Below are 25,804 nucleotides of genomic sequence, written 5' to 3'. Positions count from 1 at the left end.
AATAACAAGGCCACTGTGCCAGATTGGAATTTGTGCAGGAGAACAAATAAAGATAAAACAACTTTTATCTTGCTCATGCCATTAATAACACAAAACTCTTACAAACTCTAACCTACTGTGTACTTAAATGCAAATTCCAAATAGATATTTTTTGTCCTGGGGAAAAACCTTTGGAATTGGGTGAAATTCACACTTAAAATTGTGAATAAGGTCAAACTACCCAATGCTAAGTACCTAGTTCATACCTATAGCTAGCAATAGAGATTTGCAAACCTACAAATCATCAGAGGTTTGGAAGACACAGGAGTCATTTATAAGACTCTACAGTCATGCAGTTCATGAATGAAAAAAAACTACAGGATTATGGGGATTTAGAAGAGATTCTGTTATTAAGTAAAGCGGTAGAAAAGGAAAACTCAGACATGGTTCATATCACCAAATAAATAATTTCATTGATGTGTATGTGGCAGCTACACAATCCAATCACTACAGTGTCTTACAGTCCGACTGCTTCCATGTGACAAGGGGCGTAATATACCTTTGCCTATCTGGCTCAGGGTTATGCCAAGAGATCATAATTGCACATAACTCAGGTAGCCAAGATATAGGACACATCAAGGTCCCTGTTAGACCTTTATGTAGTCCATTCTATTAAAAATACTCCCATTAGAAGGGAATTTATGGGAAATGAAAATAATTTTGTTTCATACTATTCAGGAACTAAAAAATTAGAGGTTGGAATCTTACATGAAAGAAGGTAAAGGGGTCTCACAGTTGGTTAAAATATAGTAGGTATGCTTTGGAGCTCTGAGGCAATGCCAATTGTAAAAGGAATTAAGGAATAAAATGGTCAAGTAAATAGATCCTCCATTTCTCTCCTTAGAGAAGATAAGAGCTGCTCTCCGTAGGATTCTATGGCCAGTAGATGTCTGTTTTTAATCTGGGGGTGCCCCTCACACAATTAAAAAAAATAACTTGGGGAAACAAGAATTTTATTTGGAGTCTAGGTTAGTTATAAATAGCTATACAACAATCTGCCTTTGGTGTACTGATCTTACTTGTATCCACTTTTGAACCATTAGTCAACGACATCTACATCATGAAATAAGTGGATGATACCTTCCAGGTTGAAAAGAATTAGAAATTTGTGGAGTTACAGCTCCAATTCCAGGGGCTCTAGGCAAACAATACTACCTGAGAAAACCAGTGATTATCTCAAACTAGGGCCCAGTGGGGTAGTTGTTACAGTGGTATAAATAGGGTATCTGATGAAATCCAGTGTGTAGGTATGGGTCAGCTGCCAATTTGAAAGCCAATGAGGCATTCAAGAGAGAGCCTAAAGGGGCTCTAGAGGTGTGCCTGAACTCTAGGAGGGAGTGAGCAGTCAACTCCAGCATGGTCCATGACTCTAGGCAGTAAGGGAATAAAACAAGTGATTATGAAGTGGATAACCTCCTGAAAGCCTTTACGACTTCATGTGAAAGACAGGGCCAAGGCAATGGCAGATACCCTGTTATCTGATCTGTACTATAGATTTTAGCTTTCTAAGGAAGTGGAGAGCAAATAAACAAAAACCCACAAATTTTTTGAGAAGAAAGAAAAGGGGAGGGACTGTCTATAAAGAGGATTTTTATTTTTTATAGGTAAAGTCAGTAATGTTTTATGTTATGTCTTCGATTTGTATCCAAGTAAGTAGGCCTCCCCTGCTCTGTTTATGAAAATACTTAGTCATGTTTTCTTCTAGAACCTTTATGGTTTAATTTTTTTTAGAGATAAATCTCTGCTACATTTGGAATCCATCCTATTGCATAATGTGAAGTATAGATCCAATACCTAATGGCAGTTGCATATCTCAACATTGTTTACTGAAGGGTTCATTTTTCTCTATTAATTCGAAGTATCATGTGCTAATAAATCCACCTCTGTATTGCATCTGTATATGGACTTTCTTTTTAGTTCCATTAATCAGTCTCTCCATGTTTTCATTTCTAAGGCTTAATAATGTTTTCATGTCTAATAGGGTTGGACTCCCTTTGTTTTTCTGGATTAAAGTTTTCTTGGCTTTTCTGTTTATTTTTCCACACAACCGTGGAAATCTGCCTAATTACTCTCCACCACTCTGTGCCCCCTTCTCTGCCAAAGTTGGTGTTTTCATTGAGGTGTTAGATTTGTAAACAGTAGAGGATGGACTCTTCCTAGACGAGAGCAGTGTGTTATTTCCGTTTGCTTAAGCCCTTTTTGTGTCTCTCAGTGGAGTTTTCATCTTTCTTTCTTAAAGATGTTCTTTATTTATTTGAGAGAGGAGAGTGATAGAGGGAGAAGCAGACTGCCTGCTGAGCAGGAAGCCCGACTTGGGGCTCCACATCCCAGGATCCTGAGATCATGACCTGAGCCGAAGGCAGACACTTTACTGACTGAGCCATCCAGGCGCCCCTTCATGTTTCTTTCTAAAGAGTGATCACACTTCTATGTGTTCCTAGATATTTTACCTTTTACTGCTGTTGTGCAATTGTTTCAGGCACTATTTTTTCTAAGTTACCTTGTTACGAATATAAAATCTATTGATTTTTATTAAGATTTTTTTCTTTTTTTTAGTTTTGAGAGATGAGAGAGAGCAAGGGACAGAGAGGGGCAGGGACAGAGAGAGAGAAAGAGAGAATGAGAATCTCAAGCGCACTTTACACTGAGTGTGGAGCCTGATGCGGACTTGAACTCACAACCCTGAGATCATGACCTGAGCTGAAATGAAGAATCAGACACCTACCTGACTGAGCCACCCAGGTGCCCTGAAATCTATTGATTTCTATTAACTTTTTGATCCATTATGTTAGTAGGTTTTCCTTTAGTTTGTGTAGCATTTCAGTTAATTTTCATACCTTTTCCTGGCATACAATTGCATCTGCAAATAAGGATGATTTTACTTTGATTCTTTAACTTTATGCCGAGCATTTTTTCTCTTATATCATTACGTTGGGTAATATTAGCAGTAAGATATTATATAGTAGTGCTGGCAGAGGCACATGTTTCTTCATCACCATTAATATTCAGACTAAGTTTATTACATGTTATATATTTTTTAAGATTTTATATATTTATTTTGAGAGAGAGTGCACAAGCAGGAGGAGGAACATAGGGAGAAACAGAGAATCTCAAGCAGACGAGACTGTATGCTGAGTGTGGAGTCCAACTCGGGGTAGATCACGACCTGAACTGAAATTGAGTCGGATGCTTAACTGAGCCACCCAGGTGCTCCTTTTTTATTGAGTTTTTGATAAATATGTTTGAATTTTGGGATATGTCCTCTCAATGTCTATAGAGATGATCATTTACTTTTTTCTACTTAGAGCCATAATATGAAGAAATGTATGCTTCAAATTTAATTATCCATTTATTTCTGAAGGAAAATATGTTTGTGTTGTATTAATTCATAACCTGGTGTTGGACTCGGGTGCTAATACTTGACTGGAATTTTTGTATTACTATGTATAAGTAAGATAATTTGTTGTCTTTCTCAGACTTTGGAGTCAATATTATATTCACTTCACAAAAAGAATGGTGAAATTCTGCTTCTATTTCTATGTCCAAGAGCAATTCAGAGAACGTTGGGTCTGTCTTTTCTTCAAGGTTTGGCAGAATTTATCGTCAGACCCTCTGCCTGTTATTTGTTTAGGAACTAGCTCTGGGCATTTTCTACATTACTCTCATTAAAATGATCTGATTTTTATCTTTTCTTAGTTTTGTCATTTTATATTTTCCTAGAAATTACTTACTTTACCAAGGTTTTAAAATTTATCTACATAGCGCTAAGGAGTATATTCTTATGATTCTTTTAATTTCTTCTGAACCTCTGTTATCCTCATTATTTTTTTTTCTTAGTTTTGTATACTCTTTTCTTAAATTGAGGTAAATAGTTTGTGTTTTTAAAGTTTTTTTAGGCTTTCATATTTATTTGTTTGTTGTATTGTTTTGTATTTGTACCAATTTGGTTTCCTTATTATCTTTATTGGTTCTTTTTGACTTCCTTTGGTTTCTTCCTTTATTCTCTTGAGTGTTTAAACACGATGTTTAAATTATTTGTTTTCATTCTTTATTAACAAATATTTAAGAACAATAAATATTTAAGACTATAGTTTTTCTTCTAATATTATCTTGACTGTGTCCCATAGGGTCTTATAAATAGTGTTTTTTTTATTATCTTTGTTTTCTAGAAATTCTGCATTTTCATTTTGAATTTCTTTTGTGGCTGAAGAGTCAAACTTCTTTTAAATTTTTAGTTAAAGAGCCTTTATATTTTTTATTTTATTATCTTCTTATTCACATTCTAATTATAAAATTCTGAAAAAAATGTTTTCTGTACTATTTCTATTTTTAAAAATAAATTGAGGTCTTATTAATTGGCAAATATATGGTAGGTTTTTTTTGTGAATACCACACTTTTTTACCTTGGTGAGGAAATTCTGTTGAGTCTGTTTTCAGTAGATAAAAAGTTGGCAGAGGATAAAAAGTGTGACCTTAGGAGCTTGCTGCAAAAATTCCCAATTAGCAGAAACTGTACATGTAACAGACAGTTGGGTTGGTGACAAGGAAAGGAAAAGGAAATTGACAAACAGGAGTGGGGTGGAGTGAGGAAGTTATTCTGCTAAGATAAAGTATTATTAGTTTTTGGAAGTGATCTTTCTACAAAGATAAGTCCTGGGTAAGTATATTCTGTACTTTTGGATTTATCAAGAAAATGGATTGTTTAGGCAAGGTCTGGGAATAATGTATTTTGTGATCTTGACTGTATCAAGAAAACAGGGGATTCATAGCCAAAGCTTTATAATTATTGGTTATGTAATTGCTACCAACAATCTTAACTATTTACACTGGCATGTGGTAACCACCAGACAGCCCAGCTTTGAAAAATATTCCTTGGTACTTCCCAAAGTAGATGACAGAAATAGGGATGATTGTGATGTGACCTCATTTATCTCAATAGAATTTGTCTCATTAGGATAAGATAAATGCCAAGATTTTTCTTGTCTCCTTTATCTGACCACAGCATCTATGAGAAATATTTTGAAAAATCATTTTAGGGCACTTTATCCTCTGGTCAGATCTGAGTTATTTAGGGTTTTCATTTTACAGGTATTTTTACCTACCCAGATTAGACTGTCAACTTCTTGGGTTGATGTCTTTACCTTCTGTGATTTTTTTTTTTCAGGATTTTGTGTGTGTGTGTGTGTGTGTGTGTGTGTGTGTGTGAGAGAGAGAGAGAGAGAGAGAGATTTATTTGAGAGAGAGTGAGAGAGCATGGGGTGGGGGCAGGGTGAGAGGGAGAGGAAGTCCCAAGAGAGAGAAAGTCCATGCTGAGTGCACAGCCTGATAACAGGGCTTGATCCTATAACCTTGAGACCAAGAGTCAGACTCTCAACAGACTGTGCCACTCAGGTGCCCCCAATGTACATGTATTTTTATGAAGAAGTCTCAGAGATGATCCAGTAAGTCAACAATTTAGGTTTAGAGAAGAAACGAGATGTTATGCTACTTGTCCAGGTCATAAGACTGTTCTGTTGAAACTGCCATTTTTGTAGGTCAAAGTAAGTCCAATTGGCAGTTTCACACATTGTTCAACCTAAATGGTGATCAATCTCGTGATTGATCTCTGTGATGTAGGGTGCATTCCACATTTTGTCATCTCTATGAAGTTCTGTCAACCTAAAATGTTTGTGTGGATACAATGATAACATAAGTATTTGCAGATGGGCCAATAGAAAAGTCAGAAGCCTCCAAATGGAATATGATTTCTGTGGCATGCTGAGTTTCAGAAAGGTCTTATTTGAAAAAAAAAAAAAAGTACCAAATGAATACTTCAAATTGGCCTTTTTAAAAAAAAGATTATTTATTTATTTATTTATTCATGAGAGACACAGAGAGAGAAAGGGAGAAGCAGAGACCCAGGCAGAGGGAGAAGCAGGCTCCATGCAAGAAGCCCGACGTGGGACTTGATCCTGGGACTCCAGGATCACGACCTGGACCGAAGGCAGGTATTAAACTGCTGAGCCACCCAGGGATCCCATCAAATTGGCCTTTTTATAACTGTGTCTTAAATAGACACAGTGAAATACATTTTTGGAAATTTAATGATTCTTTTGTTTTTACACTAAGTTTATTGTGACACACTACATTATTGCTTCAATTTATTGTGACTATAATGGAAAATATTTTATAATATTTAACTTAGAATCAGAATTACACATATAGATATATAAATATCTTTAGATATCAAGAAGTCTTTTGATCCCAAGCATGAATATGTTACATAGAATAACTAGTAATCATTCATTAGGAGAATCAAGAGGTGGAGAAAGGTGGTAATAGCACATTCTTTTTATAAGAAGTGAAGTTATGACTAAATCTTGGTTATAAACGTACCAGGTACGTTGTAGAAACTTTGATTTTTTAAAAAAGTATATAATGGGGATTGAACTACTGCAGGTTTTTTTAGGGATTATTTTAGGACTGATTTTCTCTCCTAGGAGATGTTCATTTGATGCTCATGACCCAAATCAACATTTCAATTTTGTACTGATCTATTTGACCTATGTTCAAGAGACTAAAATGAAATGAAATGAAATTGCTTTTACGAAGTTTTTCTGGAGAAGCTTTCCTTTTTGTATCAGCAATTAAAGATCAAAGAGAATAAAGTGTTAAAAATGGAGGCCAGGAATGAGTAATTCATGGAATTTGAGTCAATAGCTTAAGCTGCTGGATGGATAATGTGAAGTCATTGATTAGATAGTTTGTTCTCTAAACAGGAGTTACTCTATGTCACAGCTTTTGGTTCCAAATCTTCAATCATGCCTGTGTAATTAGTGTTTATTCTAATTGTTTAACCTAATTTTTAAAAGACAGATGGCTAGTTTTTGCATTTTCTTGGTGACTATTGCTAAAAATACTAGAGCCCAGACTTGATCACTGGTTTCTATGATTCTATATGTTAAATTTTTTTTTCCCAATTAAGAAGACTCCATTTATACTTAATTTATGGTATATCGGGATGCCTGGTTAGCTCAGCAGTTGAGTGCGTTTGGCTCAGGTCATGATCCTGGGATCTGGGATTGAATCCCACATCAGGCTCCCTGTGGGGGGCCTGCTTCTCCCTCTGTCTGTGTCTCTCCCTTTCTCTGTGTCTCTCATGAATAAATAAGTAAAATCTTTAAAAAAATGTATATCAATTATCTTACCTGTCTTCGTAAATTATTTTTTATGATTCAATTTTATCTCTGCCATTGCCTTATTATTAATACCTTAAAACTTTTTTTTTGCTTATTTTTAACAATATACTTCTTTAATTAGCTACATTCTACCTACAATTATAATATTTCAACTGGTATAAAGACCTTACAACAGCATACTCCCTTTCTCCCTTCCATCTTTTTTGCTATTTTTCGAATACCTTTTATTTCACATATGTCATAAAGAAACAATACAGTGCTTGTTTCTATTTTTGCTTTAGAAAATCTGTAGTCTTTTAAAGCAATTAAAAACAAGAAAATTATCTTCCATATTTATTTTTAATATGTCCATTTCTGAAAATCTTTCTTTGTTTAGAATCAAGTTTCTATTTGTTATCATGCTCCTTTTACCTAAAGAGCTCTCTTTCATGTTTGTTGTATTGCCAGTCTGCTGGTAATAAATGTTCTTGGTTTCTGTTTGTCTGAAACAATTTTTATTTCTCTGTCATTTTAAAAGATATTTTCTCTGGTCCATAAACATACAGGTACACTGTAGTAACTTTTAATTTTATATATATATATATATATAATGGGGATTGAGTTACTGGAGTTTTTTTTTTTTTTTTTAGGGATTCTGTTTGGACTGATTTTATCTCCTGGGAGATGTTCATATGCTAATGGTAATACATGTTATCATGTATCTTGCTGCAGTTCTTCTTTTTTTACTCAGCATTTTAAAGATAATCACTCTACATCTTCTGTTTTTCATAGCGTCTGATGAGGAATCTGCTGTAACTCTTATCTTCCTTCCTCTGTATTAATTACATAGTATATCTTCCCCATCCCCTGATCTGCTACCTTTAAGATTTTCTCTTTATCTTTGACATTTTACTGTTTGATTATATTGTGTGTGTGTGTGTGTGTGTGTGTGTGTGTGTGTGTGTGGTTAACCTGCTTAGAAAATGTGCTGGAACTGTGGTTTGATATATTTTATTATTTTTTGATAACTATTAGCTACTGTCCCTTCAAATATCTATCTTGCTGTGTTTTTTCTCTCTTCTTATTCTGGAAATCTAGTCATTCCTGTTAGGTTATTTGCTATGTCCCACAATTTGGACGCTCTGTCCTGGTTTGTTTATATTCAATCTTCTCTCTCTTAATATTTCAGTGTGGGTCATTTCTGTTGACCTGTATTCAAGTTCACTAATTCTTGCTTTGGGCTGAGTCCACGGATGAGCCAGGTGAAGGCATTATTCATTTTTGTTATCATGCTTTAAAAATTCTAGCATTTCTATGTGACTCTTTCTGAGAGTTTCTAGATCTCTGCCAAAATTCACATTTCTTTATGTATATTTTCCATATGTTACATAGAACCTTTCACATACTCATAGTTTTTCCTGTCTGATAGTTCTAATACATGGTTATCTCTTAGTCTGGTTATGTTGATTGCTTTTTCTCTTGACTGTAGGGCTCTTCCTGCAGTGGTGGCTTCTGCTCTCTGCCAAATTTACATAACCTAGATTTTCTCCCATCTCTCATCCTACCCCCAGACTTACTAATAAGAACAAATTGGGTGCCATGAAAAGAGCCTGTAGGGGTGCAAACCCCCTTGTGTCTGTGGTCTCAAGGATTCCCTACTCTTATGCTAGCCCACACTTGGCTTTTAATATTCATTTAAAATTTTAGCTGGATTCTTCTTACATCTTCTTATGGAGGACTATCCCTTTCCTGTGCTTTCCTATAGTTGAGCCAATGCTTGTGTGTGCTCTCTTTTTCTAGAGGTTTCTATCTTTAGTTTCAGGCTTGTTGATTGCCCCTCTGACCTTTGCTTTCTGATGAGTTCAAGGAAATGACTGATTCTGTGGATGATCTAGCTTTTGAAAAAGATATATTACTAGAATAGGAATAATACTCTGTCCAGCCTTCTAAATTCTAGGGAGAAGCTGGAAGTGCCCTACTTGGGAAGACAGAAGGCAGATACATTTTCTTTATGGAATCTTGCTTCTGTTCAGTTTGGTGATCAAGGGAGTGGAGATTGTGCAGGTAGTCACAGCTGGACACCCCAGAGATTTCATGACTATTAAGAGATGGGGAATGAATGCTCCAATATTTCACCACTTGCCTTTTCAGCCTGTGAAGCTGTGTAGCACTGTCAGATGGCAGAACTGCCTTGAACTGCAATTATCCCCCATTCTAGTTCTTGACTCCACAGTGTGTATGTAGAGATTGAGCTCAGAGAACACATAAAATTTTGTGGTTTGCAAACATTCTTCCTAATAACATGTAACTAAAGTTTTCTCTGTACTGGGTATATAATCTTCTCAACACAGTGGTTGAAAAGTTTTTGGCATATAGGGACCAAGCAATTAGTAGAAGTGACTACAGTGGGCCATTTACATAGGGGATATGTAAGAGCAGAAATATATGGCTCTTTCGTTGTTTATTTTTCTCCCTCACATTTAACAGAGACAGGAGATCAGGTAAATATTTTTCTATTCTCGAAGCAACAGTTCTGATGTAGTGACGATTGGAAACAGATCCATTTCAATGCCAGAGTACAATAGGGAGCAGTAGGAACTGTGGCTAACTGGAGAGCCTGGGTTCTGTGTAAGGGGCAGCAGCTGCTACTCAGCTCCAACCAATCATTGACAGGTATGACTATAAGTTCAGTGATCCAAAAACCTCTGATATTCAAGATTGTCTGCTATCTGAATTGATATATTAGTCTTCTTGAGTTTTAGATAATGGCTCAGCTTTGAATTTGATTTTCTTTTAAATGGTATTCAGGAAAAACAAAATATATTGGTCAGCCAAATCAGTTGGGATTTCCAGTATATGTCCTGCCTTAACTCATTTATGGTAAAAAATATCAAATATAAGCTCACTGAGAGCATTTGATGCCTGCCATGTTCTCTGCTGTAGTCTCAAGAAATACTTGTTGTTGGCTGAGAGTAGACTCCACTTTTTTGCCTTGAGATTAGGCAAGTAGGCTAGATTCTTTGAATAGTGAGTGTATTTCAGCTGTTGTAAGTGTATGACCACTAAAAATACCAGTAAGCATTGTTCAGATGAGTACATCTTGTTTCCAGTGAGTAGTATGGAAAGCATGTGTCCCCCTAACAATCCCATCAAGTAAGTAGATGGTATTCCTAAACAAAGTCAACCTTACTATACTAGAGAGATTGTGGGGTTAAATCACAATATAATGAAGGTCAAAATTTACTTATTGTTGACTCTAACAAGAAAATCCTGAACTTAAAACGTGGTATGGTATGTTCATGTTCTGATTGCCTTTTTTTTTTTTTCTCATTATTTAAAAAAAAAAACAGCAGAAACTCACTGTGGATGATTGACTTTACAATTTTCCTCTCTTTATCCTTAAATTCATCTTCTTCCCAGAGACTTTTAGAAGAGATTATATGGAATTCTGTAAGCTTGTGGATTGTTACTCCCCCTGTGGGTAAAGGAGTAGCTTTGATTCAAAAGTCCTTTTGCATTGCTGGCTCGACTCCTGAACACTGGTGTAAACAGAAGGTGTCCTTGTCAAAAGCAATTCCTTAATTGTACTAATCACAAATTCTTGATGATCTGTTTTGGTAAATGTAAAAGGGCATTCAGAGAAATGATAAGGCACAGTATGTGCCTTCTGTGAGTTTATCAATCACAATTGAGAGGTGAAAGGAAGATACATAGAGTAATATGTGATACAGACAAGGTGTGATGTCAGTGCAGGATTTATGAAGGATGTAATGATCACAGAAGAAGCCTCTGATTTAATTTGCTTCTGTGCTTCCCCTCCCTTCACTATTTCTAGCAAATTGTTTGAGCTTTTTAGTTTTATACTTGAGTAAGTTGGCAAAAGTGAGTTGCAATGCTATCAGTTGTCACAGTGAGCCAGCAGACTTTAAAATCTATTAACCTCATATCTCAATCTGACATGTAGATTATCCTCAGGGATGTGAGGAAGTGTGCCAGGGATCTGAAAAGCCATAGGATAAACAGCTTATCTCCCTGTAGATCTATATCTGTAGTTTGTGTGACAAGTAATTTAAACCATCCTTACTGTGTTAAAACTCACATGGCTGTATAATGACTTAACAGGCAAAATTTGCATTAATTTATTAAAATAAATCATAATTTATGAAAAATACAATTCCTTTGCCAGAAGTTTCACACTGATGGAATTGCTGTGGCCTCTTCCTCTTAGGGATGTTCATTTGGCTCTGCTGCTGTTAGGGATATTTGGAGGAGAATTTGAGAAGCTCCATTAGTTAAACCTCCTGTTGATGTTCTGTGTTTTTCTCTGGCCCAAGATAGGGTGGAAAGAGGCAGATACAGGAAAGTTTCTCTAGTCTGGATACTTGTATCCTTTCATAAAGAGGGCATAGGTAGAAGGGTGGAAAAGAAAGTTTCTTAAATCTTGTTATTTGGATCATGAATCCTTTTCTTAAAATGTGTACACACTAGGGGCATCTGGGTGGCTCATTCAGTTGAACATCTGACTCTTTATCTCAGCTAATGTCTTGATCTCAGGATTGTGGGTTTAGGCCTGGCATTGAGCTCCACAGTGAGCATGGAGCCTACTTAAAAAAAAAAAAAACGTATACACATTAGATGTGAAGTGGAAGGTGAGTAGACTTGAGGTTTCTATAGATTTGATAGTTTCAGAGTGGCAAATGTATCTGAAAGGAACAGTTTAATCCTATTTTCATCTAGTATTTTTCATCGATACACCATGTTAACTTTCTGTGTTTTACCTGATTTTACAGATTGACTAATTTCTGTGGTTAGAATAAAGTCACTTATTTCCCCACTACTTTTAAACAGGAAAATAAGCCCAGCTAACCCTGCTAGTTTTGTCTGAAGCATTTATTTGCATGGAAAAACACTTCATTAGAAGTGGCAACTGAGTCCTCAGGGGACCTTCACTGCTATTCTTGTCCCACATTTATCAGAAAGTGTGTCTGATGGGAATTTGGATGACTAATCCCATCAGGAGGCTCCTTCTAGCAGAAATTTACATTTATACTTGTAAATATAGCAGCAATAATATCTCCTGAACCACAAGCCATCCTCTCTATAACTTCTTATGCTGACTTGAACTTAAAATGACATTAGGATGAAAGGATCATAGGTGAGAGAGATCATTTCTGCACTCCCAGTGTCTAGGGTAGATTGTCAGAAGTCAAGTTACATTTTAGGTGAATATGAGAGAATTATAGCTTTTGGAATACTATTTTTTAATCATGGAAGGTTTATTATATCCAGTTAAAACTTACTCTTGCTTAGATAAAGTGCTACTTGGTTGTGGCTTATTGAAATATTTATTGCTATTAAGTTCTAGTTCTCAGGGAATATGCCCCAGTGTTCAAATATTTTTAATGCTTTCACTGTATCTGCAGCAAATTAGCTTTGATCTTGTTTTGGCGAGTCATCCAAACAAGCTCACTTAACTTACAAATATCCTTTTTTGTACACAGGGCATACACAACTGAAAATTGGAGTATGAGAACAGTATTTAATTTCTTTTATGTTAAAAAATATATTTATTCTATTGAGACAAAAAATATGTTCTGTGTTGTTCACTTAACAAACTTTTGCATTTATATTATTTCAGAACAAGGAGTCAGGCCTCCTATCTGCACAAATGAACATACCCGAGTTCTTGAAAGCTTCAGGAACCTAATAAGAGTTAGATTTCTTCATTTATTCAAGAGATCTTCTCGATGCGTCCATAACCTTGAATGCAGTTTTTCATATCACAGAATATAAGTAAAGATCTATAAAGAACACAGTCCTGAAAGGAACACAGAGAATTAGTGTGCTTTAGTGACAATTGAAAGGAGACCCAAGTCTACTTTCTGGTTTCCTAGCTATTCAGATTCTTATCTTGGTGCTAGAGCTTGGCACAGGGGAAAGCAAATTTTTATTTTAGGTATTCAGTGAAGAATGTCACCAGTTCCAAATACAGGATCATTTTTTTCTATTTCAGAAAGGTTGTCTGGCAGCCTCTCCATTAGTAGATTGTCAATGACTGTATTTTCTCATTTCTAGAAATCGACTGGACTGAGTTTCAAATAATCTTGTTCACATAGTAAACAATACACTTTCATATAGTGTCCTATTATGGTTTCTATTCCTTTTTTAAAAAAATAATATGTGTTAAACATAATAAAAGGAACTTAGAGAATCTATTAAGTAATTATTTTAGTGTTTAGGGTGTCAGTCTTTATAGTGGACCCTTTCATTGTGTACCTTTAAGTTTATAATGAGCTCATCTTCAGTAAGTGTAGTTTTTCCCATAGTATTCCAAATTAGGTTCTGGAGGGATTTTATAGAATGGTTTTGCATTTGCTTCTGCTGTGACTGATGAAATTTCTTGTTTTGGAATTCTTAGACCATGCAGGCCATCCATTTCAACTATGATGTCTTGTAGAAGTAATTTTCCCCAACTCAGAGGTCCAGGAAAATTGGACATTTTCCTCTAGTAGGAAGTTTTTCTGGTCAATCTTTAGTGGACCGACTGTTCCATTGGGTTTTATTAGTTCTAGCTTGTCACCTCTTTAAGACCCAAGGCTACATCTTCTATTTCACTAAACACTAATCCCTGTTCCCAGAGGTACACTTTAGTTAATAACTCTTTTTCCTCTCCTAAATTGAGAGCCCACTATTATCACCTGAAAGCGGAGATGAGCTGTTATAGTCAGACGGGATTATTCAGTGGCACTTCCCAGGATATGGCATAGATTCCTTACTTATGCCTCTAGAGCCTTTGTATCTGTGAGGAAGTATCCATTTCCAGCTCCTAATGAGCAAGGACTTGTCCAGGAAAAAGAGTCTGAAAATCTGTTGTATTTTTGTAATACTGTACTCTGCACTTAGACACAGGGTAGAGTGTTCAGAGCCTGGAAAAAGTACATAAGGATGAACTCAAGTTCTTGCAAAAAGTAAGGACTTTTATCAAGGAAAATAGTATTTAGGGCAGAGTATCATGGGATCAGAACAGTAGGGAGTGTGAGGAAGTAAATTGGCAGAACTTGGAAACTTGGACCATACAAGGAAAGTGAGTACTTCATAGAGAAATTATTCTCTTTTGGCATTCCAAGGTGAATTTTTATTCACTCTGTTAATTAGCTTCTTAGGAGGAGGCAGTGGAAACTAATAACAAAATTGTATTACTCGTCATGTTTAGTTGTCCCTGATATTCAAGGGTACCCTCTGGGAAATTATAGTTTGCCTCTTGTACTTTGAGCTAGATACTCTCAGCTGATCATTTTAATATTTTTGTAAAACCCCGAGTTAAAGAATTCCTCCACATTTTCTTACTGGCAAATGTCTGAATTTAGTAGCCCTGATCTAACTATTTCATTCAAGGAGACAGGTACGTGGAGTTGGGATAGCCACTAGCAGCCTTTATAGAATGTTCTGTTAATGGAGTTTAGATTGGTCCACATGTGTTAGCAAGATACCTGTGGATTCTGTCCAACTGGTCCTGAAAATGGTTTGTCCTTGTAGCTCAGCAGTCTACAGATTTCAAAAAAATATGCTTGATATCATTACTAGCAAATGGAGAATCTGCCCTTGAATGGGCCTATGAACTGTTCATTGAAGGAGAAACATTGTGACATAGAAGGCAGTGGCTTTGCAACATCATGGATGACCATTATATTGAAAAGCTTTTTTAAAAAAGATTTTATTTATTTATTCAGGAGAGACACAGAGAGAGAGAGGCAGAGACACAGGCAGAGGGAGAAGCAGGCTCCATGCAGGAAGCCCATGCGGGATTCGATCCTAGGTCTCCATGATCACGCCCTGGGCCAAAGGCAGGTGCTAAACCACTGAGCCACCCAGGCTGCCCCTATATATAACATCTCTTTCCAACCTTGCATGTGGCTGATACTTTTCATTACCATTACAGAGCTTAAGGAAGTTTCATAGTTCAAGTGAAGGCAACTAAGAAACACAAAAATGCAATCAAGAATACCAGGGCAGCCCAGGTGACTCAGCGGCTTAGTGCCACCTTCAGCCCAGGGCCTGATCCTGGGGACCCAGGATCAAGTCCCACGTCAGGCTCCCTGCATGGAGCCTGCTTTTCCCTCTGCCTGTGTCTCTGCCCTCCCTCCCTCTGTGTCTTAAAAAAAAAAAAAGAATACCAGCAGTTTCTAAAGAAACTGAAGTCACATTATAGTGTAGTGTAGTTTCAAAGAATTAACATCTTTAGAGAAGGCGGATCAAAGAACACAGCTTTTGAGATCATGGATACTTGCAGAAGTTACATATTCAATTCAGTTTATCACTTTTCACTGAATTGCTGGATATCCCATTAGAGTTACTAAGTATATAACTCCAAGGAAGGATTTTGGATTCTTGACTTCTAGAAGTACACAGTAATATCTTTGTGTTGTTCTAAGTCACTGTATGTTGTAAGTTGTTACAGCAGCCATAGGAAACTAATATACCAATAGTAAAATATATGTCACTTATTTTGTATATTATCTATCTTCTCTTGCTAGAATATAGATTCCAGGAGAGCAGAGAATTTTGACTATTTTGTTTCCCACTGTGGCCCTAGTGGTTTGAACAGAGCTTGGCATAAAGCAGCAGGCTTTCCATAAATATTTGTTCAGTAAATGCCATGGTGGCTTGGCTATCCACACAGAAGGCTTGGAAATTCCACCAACATGCCTATCCAGGCAGTTACGTTCATTTATTATTCCTTTCACTTGCAGTAGGATCACACTAAAGTTTAATAATCACTACTTCCCAGTGTAAATTGTATGTATTTAACTTATTTATAACTATCATCTGCTAAATATGTAGGTTATTTAAGTTAATTTCAGTTAAGTCTCTTTTATTTATATTTCAGATGTGTGTGAATATTTAAATAAACTGATCTATCCCTACCAAGGGAAGTACTTTTGAGATTTCTGGGCAATGATACAAATAAGCTTTAAGCCCAAAAAATTTTTGGAGTAATATTATTTTAAAATACTTTATCAGTTATAACTATGTCTGTCTTGCTTAGAAAAGTTTAGCTGGGTGTATTTTTCTCATTGACTCACTTCCATTTTGAGTGTTGTTGATAACTCAGGGGAAGACACCTGTTTGTTTGCTTGTTTTGTCTTGTCTTTTTTTTTTAAGTTTTTTATTTTTTAAATTTTATTTATTTATGAGAGACTCACAGAGAGAGGCAGAGACATAGGCAGAGAGAGAAGCAGGCTTTCTGCAGTGAACCCAATGCAGGACTTGATCCCATGACCTCAGAATCTCAACCTAGCCAAAGGCAAGCCACTGAACTGCTGAGCCATCCAGGCACCCCTCTTTTTTCTCTCCTTTCTCTTGTCTTCTCTTCCTTTTCTTTTTTCTTTTTTTTCTTTTTGTTGTTGGTTTCCTGGTAAATCTAAACATTTCCTGTGGTGGAGCAGAGTTTGCAAGCATGCTGGTAATTTCTTCTTCAGCAACCCATCCTGGATGTTTTGCAAAAATCAGCTCTCTTTGAATGGCTCTGTGCTGTCAGATGAGAACCAAGAGAGTATAGCCCACAGTTGAACAGAATAAAACCTCCGGCAATTCCTTTGAGGAGCAATGTTGTTTGCCAGCTATGGCACCCCTGTCTTTGTTTCTGGACTCTTTCCCTCATAGTTTATTTTACTGGCCCTCTGCTAGAGTTTGGCATGCATTAGCTAAGAACCTTTGATTTAAATATAGCTTTCATTATTTTGACATGTATCCTGCTTTGAACATTCATTGCTTCAGTATGTTATGTTGACTGAAATAATGCTATTCTTCTTTTGCTGTTTTCTTTCTCCCCCAACATGGATCTTTAAAAGCCTTCAGACAATGTTGCAATATTTATTATTGTTCAATGAACTTAGTGTGCTATGCTGTTTCACAAATTGGTTTCCAACTGTTTTTTCTCATCTTTTCCATGTAGTTTTCTTCTGCAATAATTGCATTGTTGTGTTTTATTACAGAAAGTCTGGTCCAGTATAAATTGGACAGCCTTCCTATAATCCTTACCTTCGACAGCAAAGACATTTACAGTTTTGCCCAGCTTCTGCCTTGTTTACCAGATGTCCTCCAGGGCAGCCTTAACCCAAAGCCTTTGGAATTAAAGGGCTTTGTTCTTATTAAGGGGAATCAGGGATGTATGGAATGAGACACATATACAGACACACCCCTGAACCCTGTTAGAGCAACTGTAATTCCCATGTATACAGAAAATGGAGCTGTTTGTGGAACATGAGCTTGGAGTTTCCACATGTCTGCCATTAGCTGCTACCCTGCACCCAAGAAACTGAGGTCTCAATTCACCATGGATGCTGCACTCAGTAAGGACATCTTACACAGCCCCTGGTTTTATCTGCTTTGTTTCTACAGTACACTGTTTCAGCTTCATGGACATGCAAGTGAGGATTGTTTATGAGTTTTGGAAGTGCATCCTAGACTATGATCCCTAGAATAATTTTATTATCTTCATATTTCATTATGGGTAGAGTCAGTGGAGAAGTCGGCTGTGGGACAGCTGAGATACCACTTCCATTGGGATTTTAATTAGCTTAGATGTGATTTATGAGGATGAACGAAAAAGTTCATCCATAAACAATGCTCTGATTGAATTTAGCGAAGTGCCACATTAAACTGGCTGTATCTAATGCCAAGTTGACATATTTGCAGCATTTTGGTTTTCATTATGTTTTCTTAAAACTGATAACAAAAGAGCAAAACTGTAATAAAGAACCTCTCCAGACCATATCAGACCCCACAGTTGTGTACATGACAGGCAAGACAAATGAATTTTATAGTTACAGCCTCATTTTGAACCAAGTAAAACAATATGTGGGAATTATTTGGGGCTGGAAGAAACTCGTGATTCCAAACATTGAGTGTATGTATGTCTGAGTAATATTCAGTCTATATCTAAATGTGCCTCACTATGTGTTATGGGTTTAATTGTGTCCCCCCAACCCCCCAAACTAATATTTGAAGTCCCAACCTCAAGTTCCTCAGAATATAACCTTTTCTGGAGATTGGATCTTTACAAAGGCATAACCAAGAGGTCACTCATTGGGCCCTAATTCAATATGACTAGAGTCCTTATAAAAAGGAGAAATTCACACACTGACGGACACACATAGATGGGACGTAAAGTGAGGAGGCATAGGAGGAAGACAGTCATCTACAAGCCAAAGAGAATGGCCCGGGACAGAGCCTTCCCTCATATCCCTCAGAAGGAACCAACCCTAGCCTCCAGAATGGAGACCATAGATTTTTGCTGTTTAAGATTCCCCTCTGTGGTACTTTGTTATGGCATCTCTGGAAAACTAATACATCATGGCAAATTCTCTCTTCCCTACCGGGAGTTGGCTAGATTGTGGATTTTTGGTGCCAACCCCCCTCCCGGTATGTGTTGTATTTTTATTTTTAAATTACTGTCTCTATTTGATGGCAGGTAGAACAGATGAATGCTAACTGTATTAATTATCTATTGTTGCCTAACAAATTAGCCCCAAACTTAGCAGTTCAAAACAAGGAACATTTATTATCACTTATAATCTCATTATTATCAGTTATTATTCATTATCTCACCATTTCCATGGGCTAGGAACCTAAATGCATCTTAGCTGGGTCCTCTAGCTGAGTCTGTCATAGGGTGCAATCAAAGTGTTGGAATGCAAAGTCTCCTGGCTCAACTGGAGGGAATCTGCTTCCACACTTGTTCATATGGGTGACAGCACCATTCACTTTCTTTTTCCTGGCTTCTGTTTTTGTTGTTGAATATCAGCTCTCAGCCTGTCATTCCTTGGAGGGCAATCTTTGTTTTCTTCTCTCTTTTTAAGATTGTCTTTGCTGTTCTCAGATTTTACTTTGACTTGTCCAGGTGTGCATTTTTATTTATAAAATTTCCTTGGGATTCCTGGGAAGTCTGGAATTTGTACATTGATGCCTTTTACCCAGTCTGGGGGAGGGAAATCTTCTCTTTTCATATTATTTTCTCTGCCCTATTCTCTTTTTTTTCTGGGACTCAGAAAATATTTTATATTGTATCCAGTCTCTACATTTCTAAGCTTCTCTTTCATCTTCTGCAGCAGCTTGTTTTGCTGTGCAGTTGCCTCTCCAACCATGTTCAATCTGCTGTTTAACTCGTTTACTGAGTCTGTACTTTCCGTTATTTTATTTTCCATTTCTATTTTGTTCTTTTCAAGCCTATTGGATCACTTTTTATGGTAGTATTTTATGTTTTATTCCTTTAAACATAATAAACAAGTTGCTTTAGATTCGGTATCTGATCATTTCAATATCTGAAGCTTTTGCAAATCTGGTTTTTCTCTTTATTTTAATTCTGCTTCATAGTATCTAGTTTCTTGCATGTTTGCTGATTTTCTTTGACTTGTAAAATATGCTTCTTCTTTGGAAATTATTTTGAAAAGTCTCTAAGGCTTAAGAGGGAGGTGTGTGCGCAGAGAGGAATTGCACTTGTTCTGCTGAGTACTTGGGACCAGGTGTTGCTGCACAAAATGCTTGTAACCTTTTATGCAATAAGTATGGAAATTGAGAATGACATTTGGAAATTTTTATAGTAATTTGACATTGTGACAGCATCAATCTGCTGTATTCGTCTCTTTATTTCCATATAATTTTTTGTAGTTCATTTTTATTGTATTTTATAAAAGTATGAGAGTTCCCATGGATTGGAAATGAAACAAACAGCCCAGCTCTTTACCATAGGTAGTTTTAGAGATTCTGTTTTGAGCCAAATTGATAGCTTAACATTAATTTGGACTTCCAGAAGATATGAATTTGGGTTGCAAATCCACATGAATGGCAGTTTTTCTTACAGCTTTTCACTGTTTGTTCCTTTGCTACTTTTCTCAGGATCCAGAGTAATGTCCTGGTGTTCCTTTTATGGTGCAGATTTGCTATGAGTCTATTTTGCCTCAAATTTACACTAAAGGTAGAGTATTTTGGAGATCCCAGATTTGAGGTAGAGGGTCCTTTATTTGATTTCCCACCCTGAATGAGCCCTGTTTTTTCTTTTTCTTCTATCTCCTTCATCTCATAGGAAGAGAAACTAAAACTTAAATCACCAGATTGACCAGATGCCCTCAGGGAGACATGGCATTAGTGTTCTGTTATTTCTTTTTAATTGTCGGCTTTCCTTTGATTTTGGCCTGATAAATTCACATTGTTTTGTCAGCCTTTGATATTAAAAAGTATATATATCCTTTTAACAAATACTGAAAGAGGCTCAGTGAGGTTAAAAGACTTGTTTAGGTTTTCAGTTCAGAATGCAGTGTGAATCTAAAACTAGGTCTGCTGAGTTTCTTTTAGTGTTCTTCTCAGTGCACTCAGTTATAGCAGGATTTTTTGGTTTCCCCTAAGATGGTGACACCTACGGGTACATATCGCTCACCTGATATTTACTTCAGGTGCAGAAATATAAAATAGTACCACATATTGCCAGGAGATATGTGGAAAAATGGGTACTTTCACCTATTACTGGTGATAATATGAATATTTATAGACTTTTTAGATATTAATGTCTATAACTATCAAAATGTTAAACATACATACTCTTTGACCCAGCCATACCATTTTGGAACTCCATTCCCTAGAAATGAAGCTCAATATGTAAAGACCAATGCTCCAGGGTATATACTGAGCACTGTTTAAGCTGACAAGAAACTGGAAACAAAGTAACTGCCCTTCAGCAAAGGAGTCCTTGAGTAAATTAGAATATATTGGCAATATGGCATATCATATCATGCAGCCATTTGAAAGAATGAATTTGAATGTATTAGTTGCTGTATGGGAATTTGTACGTGTTTTATTATTAAGAGAGAAAAGCAAGAAGCAGACAGGTATGTAATTTCCCATTTTTATAAAGCAAAGGCAGAATTTGTGTGTGTGTGTGTGTGTGTGTGTGATTAATTCTGAAGAAAAATATGGAAAGAAATATTCTAGATCCTTCACATGGGTTACTAGGTAGGGCTGTGGCAGCTCCATGGAGAGTAGGGGGGAATGGTTAGGGGCTAGGGATAGAAGATAAATGAAACAGCAGACACACAAACCGACTACTAACACACTCCATTAGTATATATAAGATCACATTTCAGCATTATGTAAATTTATATGTGTATATATGTATAAGCATATATATTCATATATATGAAAAAATTCATATATATATATATATATGAAAAAAAATATATATGAAAGTAAATCGACCAGAAAGACATTTTTTAATGCAAAGAAAAAGTGTTATGGTGATTAGCCTGAGGCTTCAGGAGAGAGATAAAGAGGCTATCGTTCATCTCATTGCCTTCCAGGTGGTGGGAGTTGACAGGAGCTGTCTATGCATCTTGTCTGAAGCTTTGTCTGCCTGCCTGCCTTCTCCCTCCCAGCTCTTCATACTTCCCTGTTAATAGCAGACAAAACCTCCAATGTACAACTTTCTAGGGAGCACTGTGCACATCCCTTGGAGTATTATTTAAGTATTAATCTTTGCCACACATAGTCCATATATTGGAGAACATCTGATAAGGATTGAAATGCTACCTCATGCACTTGATAAGCATACACTGAGTGCTAGGTACCATGCCAAGCACTGGGCTTACACAATCAAATAATATGGAACCCTTGACTCCAACTGGCTCCTTGATTTGTTTGGAATTTACAAGACACCCTTAAAATGGAACATTAAAAACAAAACAAACAAAACAGTTTCCTTAAGAAGCTATCAAGTATATTTTACTCACCTTTTGAAAAAGAAGAACATGGAGTCTTTCTTTCCCATCATTCTCCAAAGTGGTGGTGCTGACCTTGGTTGAAAACAGTTTTCATTGTTACTACATTTATTCCTCTATGTGCAAAGACAAGATTGTTGCTTACTTAGCTTTTAATAATGCAGAAGCAGGTATTGGACTATAGACCAGTTTCTCTGCCATCTGAGTGCAGTATACATGCCTGTTCTAATCAAGAGGATAATGCACAAGTTACTGCTTTATTTCTGCTTCCATTTGTAGAATCTTCAAAAACCCCTAACCCCCTCTAAAAAAATACCTCCTCCAGAACCTCAAACCAAAAAAACAAACCCCCAAAGCTTATAAATGGCTGGAAAGTGTTAAGAGTTGAGAAACTCTTAGCAATTTCAGTATCCTGTCTCTTATCCTTTCAGAGTATAGAAACATACTTTAAGATTGGGATTTCCAGGGTGATAGCTACAGAAACTTCAGTGTTTGTTCACACACACACCTCTTCCCTTTGGCTACAACATGTTGTCTTTAGGATCTTTGCATTATCATGTGAGGACACTGATCTAATCAGCGTTTTCAGTTTCAGGTGAGGCATGTGAGTACAGGAAGGGGAATGACCTGAACAAAAGCTCATACAGTGATACAGATTAAGGAGTTAATTGCACACATTTTAAAATTGTGCTGTCCAGTATGGTAGCCAGCAGCTATATGGGGCTACTGAGCACTTGAAAAAGAGTGAATCTGAATTGAAATGTGACATAAGTGTAAAATAACACATAGATTTCAAAGACTTATGACAAAGGAAATGTAAAGTGTCTCATCAGTAATTTTTTTTTAAGATTATTTATTTATTTGTGAGAGACACAGAGAGAGAGGTGGAGACACAGGCAGAGGGAGAAGCAGGCTCCCTGCAGGGAGCCCAATGCGGCACTGGATCCTGGGACTCCAGGGTCATGCCCCAAGCGAAAGGCAGATGCCCAATCGCTAAGCCACCCAGGCATCCCTCATCCATAATTTTTTATATTAATTGCATGTTTAAATGATAATATTTTGGATATATTGGGTTAAGTATATTAAAGTTAGTTTAACTTGGTTCTTTTTTTAAAGATTATTTATTTGAGAGAGAGCATGTGTGCATGTGCACACACACTTGGACATGCACACAGTGGGGAGAGGAAGAGGGGGAGAGAATCTCAAACCTACTGGATCTGAGTGCAGATCTGGAACCAGGCTTGATCTCACAATCCTGAGAGCGTGACCTGAGCCAAAACCAAGAGTTGGATGCTTAACCAACTGTGCCACCCAGGCACCCCCAACTTGTTTTTTTAAAAAAATTATTATTATTATTATTATTTTACTTTCATTTTTAATTTTTGAATTATTTTTAATTTTTTAAAGGTTTTTATTTATTCATAGAGAGAGAAGCAGAGATATAGACAGAGGGAGAAGCAGGCTTACTGTGGGGAACCTGATGCAGGACTCATCCCAGGACCCTGGGACATGACCTGAGCCAAAGGCAGACTCAACCACTGAACTACCCAGTTGCCCTTGTTTCTTTTTTAAACGTACTTACTGGAAAATTTAAAATTACATATGTTGCTCACATTACATTTCTTTTGGGGAACGCTGCTTTAAACACTACTGAGTCCTCTCAACTGAGTGCACCTGAGGTACTGTGTCCTACACCATTCATTCATTCGTTAGCAGAGGTTACTTTGTGTGAATTTGTATGATTGTTTTGGTGGTTTGTTTTCAATCTGTTGTCTTTGGGGAAGTATCAAAATACTTTTTAATCACTGAAGGAATTGTCTTGAGCAAGTCAGAGGTTTAAGAAAATGGTTCACTCCATCAACAGATCAGAATGCCAGGCACAGTAGCTATACCCTGAGGGGTATTCAAGGAGGGAAACAGGCATGGCCAGCTGTTGTCTATATTAAGAGGCCCGGACACTGGAGACAAGTGCGCGGCACAGCCTGAACCTCATATTTGTTGATTTTTAATGCTCCTGCTCTCCCTGGCTACCTCCATCACATTCTGGGTGTCTCTGCTCTAGGACATGGTATAGGACCCTCATCATGTGGTTTCTAATGCTCTAGGTCCTCCTCCTCCATATCCCACTCGGCTCTCCTACATCTGCTGCCATGGGCTCTAGGCACAGGATCGCAGACCTCTGTGCTGACACACATCTGCTTCTTTTTACCATGTTTTTCCCTTTTCCCAAATGATCTATTCTCATTTGTTCCTCTGGAAAATTCAGGATATCCTCAACATTTAGATCAGGCAGCTTTGCCTTCCCTTCTATGCCAGACTTCATAGACTGTTAGGGTCAGGGAAATCTCCCAAAACTTACTACTCAAAGGGTCAGGGAAATCTCCCAAAACTTTACTACTCAAATCTCCCCAAACTTTACTACTCAAATATCATGGAATGCTGGCAGTAACATCACCTGGGAGGTTCACAGAAATGCAGAATCTTCAGCCTCGAGGCAGACCTTCTGAATCAAATCTTCATTTGAACAAGATGTCCGGGTATTTCCGTTGCACATTGGAGTTTGAGCAGCAATGCCTTAGAGCACTGATGCATGCTTAATGATAACATAGACTGTGTTGTAACCTTTTTTGGAATGATCAGCATCCTCCACCAGGTTGCGGTCTGAGGTTAGAGCCTATGTGCTTTATCTGTGCATTCACAATGCCTAGGAACTTAGTTGTTATTTAATACATGTGCCTAATGAGATAAAAAGACATGGTTTCCAGTGCAAAGGGCTCAGCCTAAATACAGATTTTGAAGTCAGATGTGCATGCTGAGGAAGTAAACTTTTGCAAGTGCCTGGGATTGACCAGGGAAATTTTGTACAGCAACAAAAAAAAGAGAGTTCTGATTATAAACAATGTCAGCATTTAGGAAGAAGGTGGTATGGGAACCGAAAGACGGGGATGCTATTGAAGTAGACGGAGCAGGGATCAGAAATATTGAGGGCCAGACACAGTGACAGTAGGAGAAATGCTCAAGAAGGAAGAGATACTCAATAATGTAAAAAGCCTCAGGTCAGTGACATTCAATGATGCTTAAAGTTTTGGGTTTGCAATGAATTGGAAAGCCTCAGACAGGTTAACAAGGCTTTCATTGTAGTTGTGTGTGAGGAAGAGTGCTTGTCATGGACCAGAAAGTTAATAGCAGGTGATGTGGTGACAGTTGGCAATGTAGGGCATGAGGAATTAGAATCCTAGTTTGAAGGGCAATGGAGGGTCTAAACAAGTATTTTCTTAGAAAGCAGAAATACATGTCTTCTCTATTGGATTATAAACCCCTTACAGCTGTGCCCACATCTTAATGGTGTATTTTCTCAAGATGCCCCTTTGATAATACATTATCTGTAGGAACCCACTATCTATGTTTTAACTTATAACGGATTGCATGAAAGATCCAGGGAGTAAAATAAATATGATTGTAGAAAAGAAGTCCAAAAAAAGTGAACAGTTAAATGACTCATTCAAAATTAGATAAGAGGACATTTCAGGGAGTATAGCTCCTCTGTCTAACTGAGGCCCATACTAGAGTGAGGCAAGCAGGGCACTTGCCTCAGGCACCTCCTTACATTTTGCACCCGGAACACTGCCTCACCCAACTAACTGAAGTAGTTTTCTTTGAGATAACTGGGTTGCATATCATTTGGGACAGTTGACATTTTGCAAGTTTTTCAGAAATTTAGTTCTTTTCTCGTTAGTATTCTACATCCTCTTAGCTCCAAATCGAATATTTATTTCATGCTATCTCATTTTTTATCATGAGAAGATAAATTTTACGACTGAGAATTTTTTCCAGAAGAAA

The sequence above is a fragment of the Canis lupus genome, chromosome Y (genome assembly GCF_048164855.1).
Source record: "Canis lupus baileyi chromosome Y, mCanLup2.hap1, whole genome shotgun sequence".
Lineage (NCBI taxonomy): Eukaryota > Metazoa > Chordata > Mammalia > Carnivora > Canidae > Canis > Canis lupus.
The sequence above is the reverse complement of the archived record's forward strand: the minus strand, read 5'-3'. Positions refer to the sequence as shown.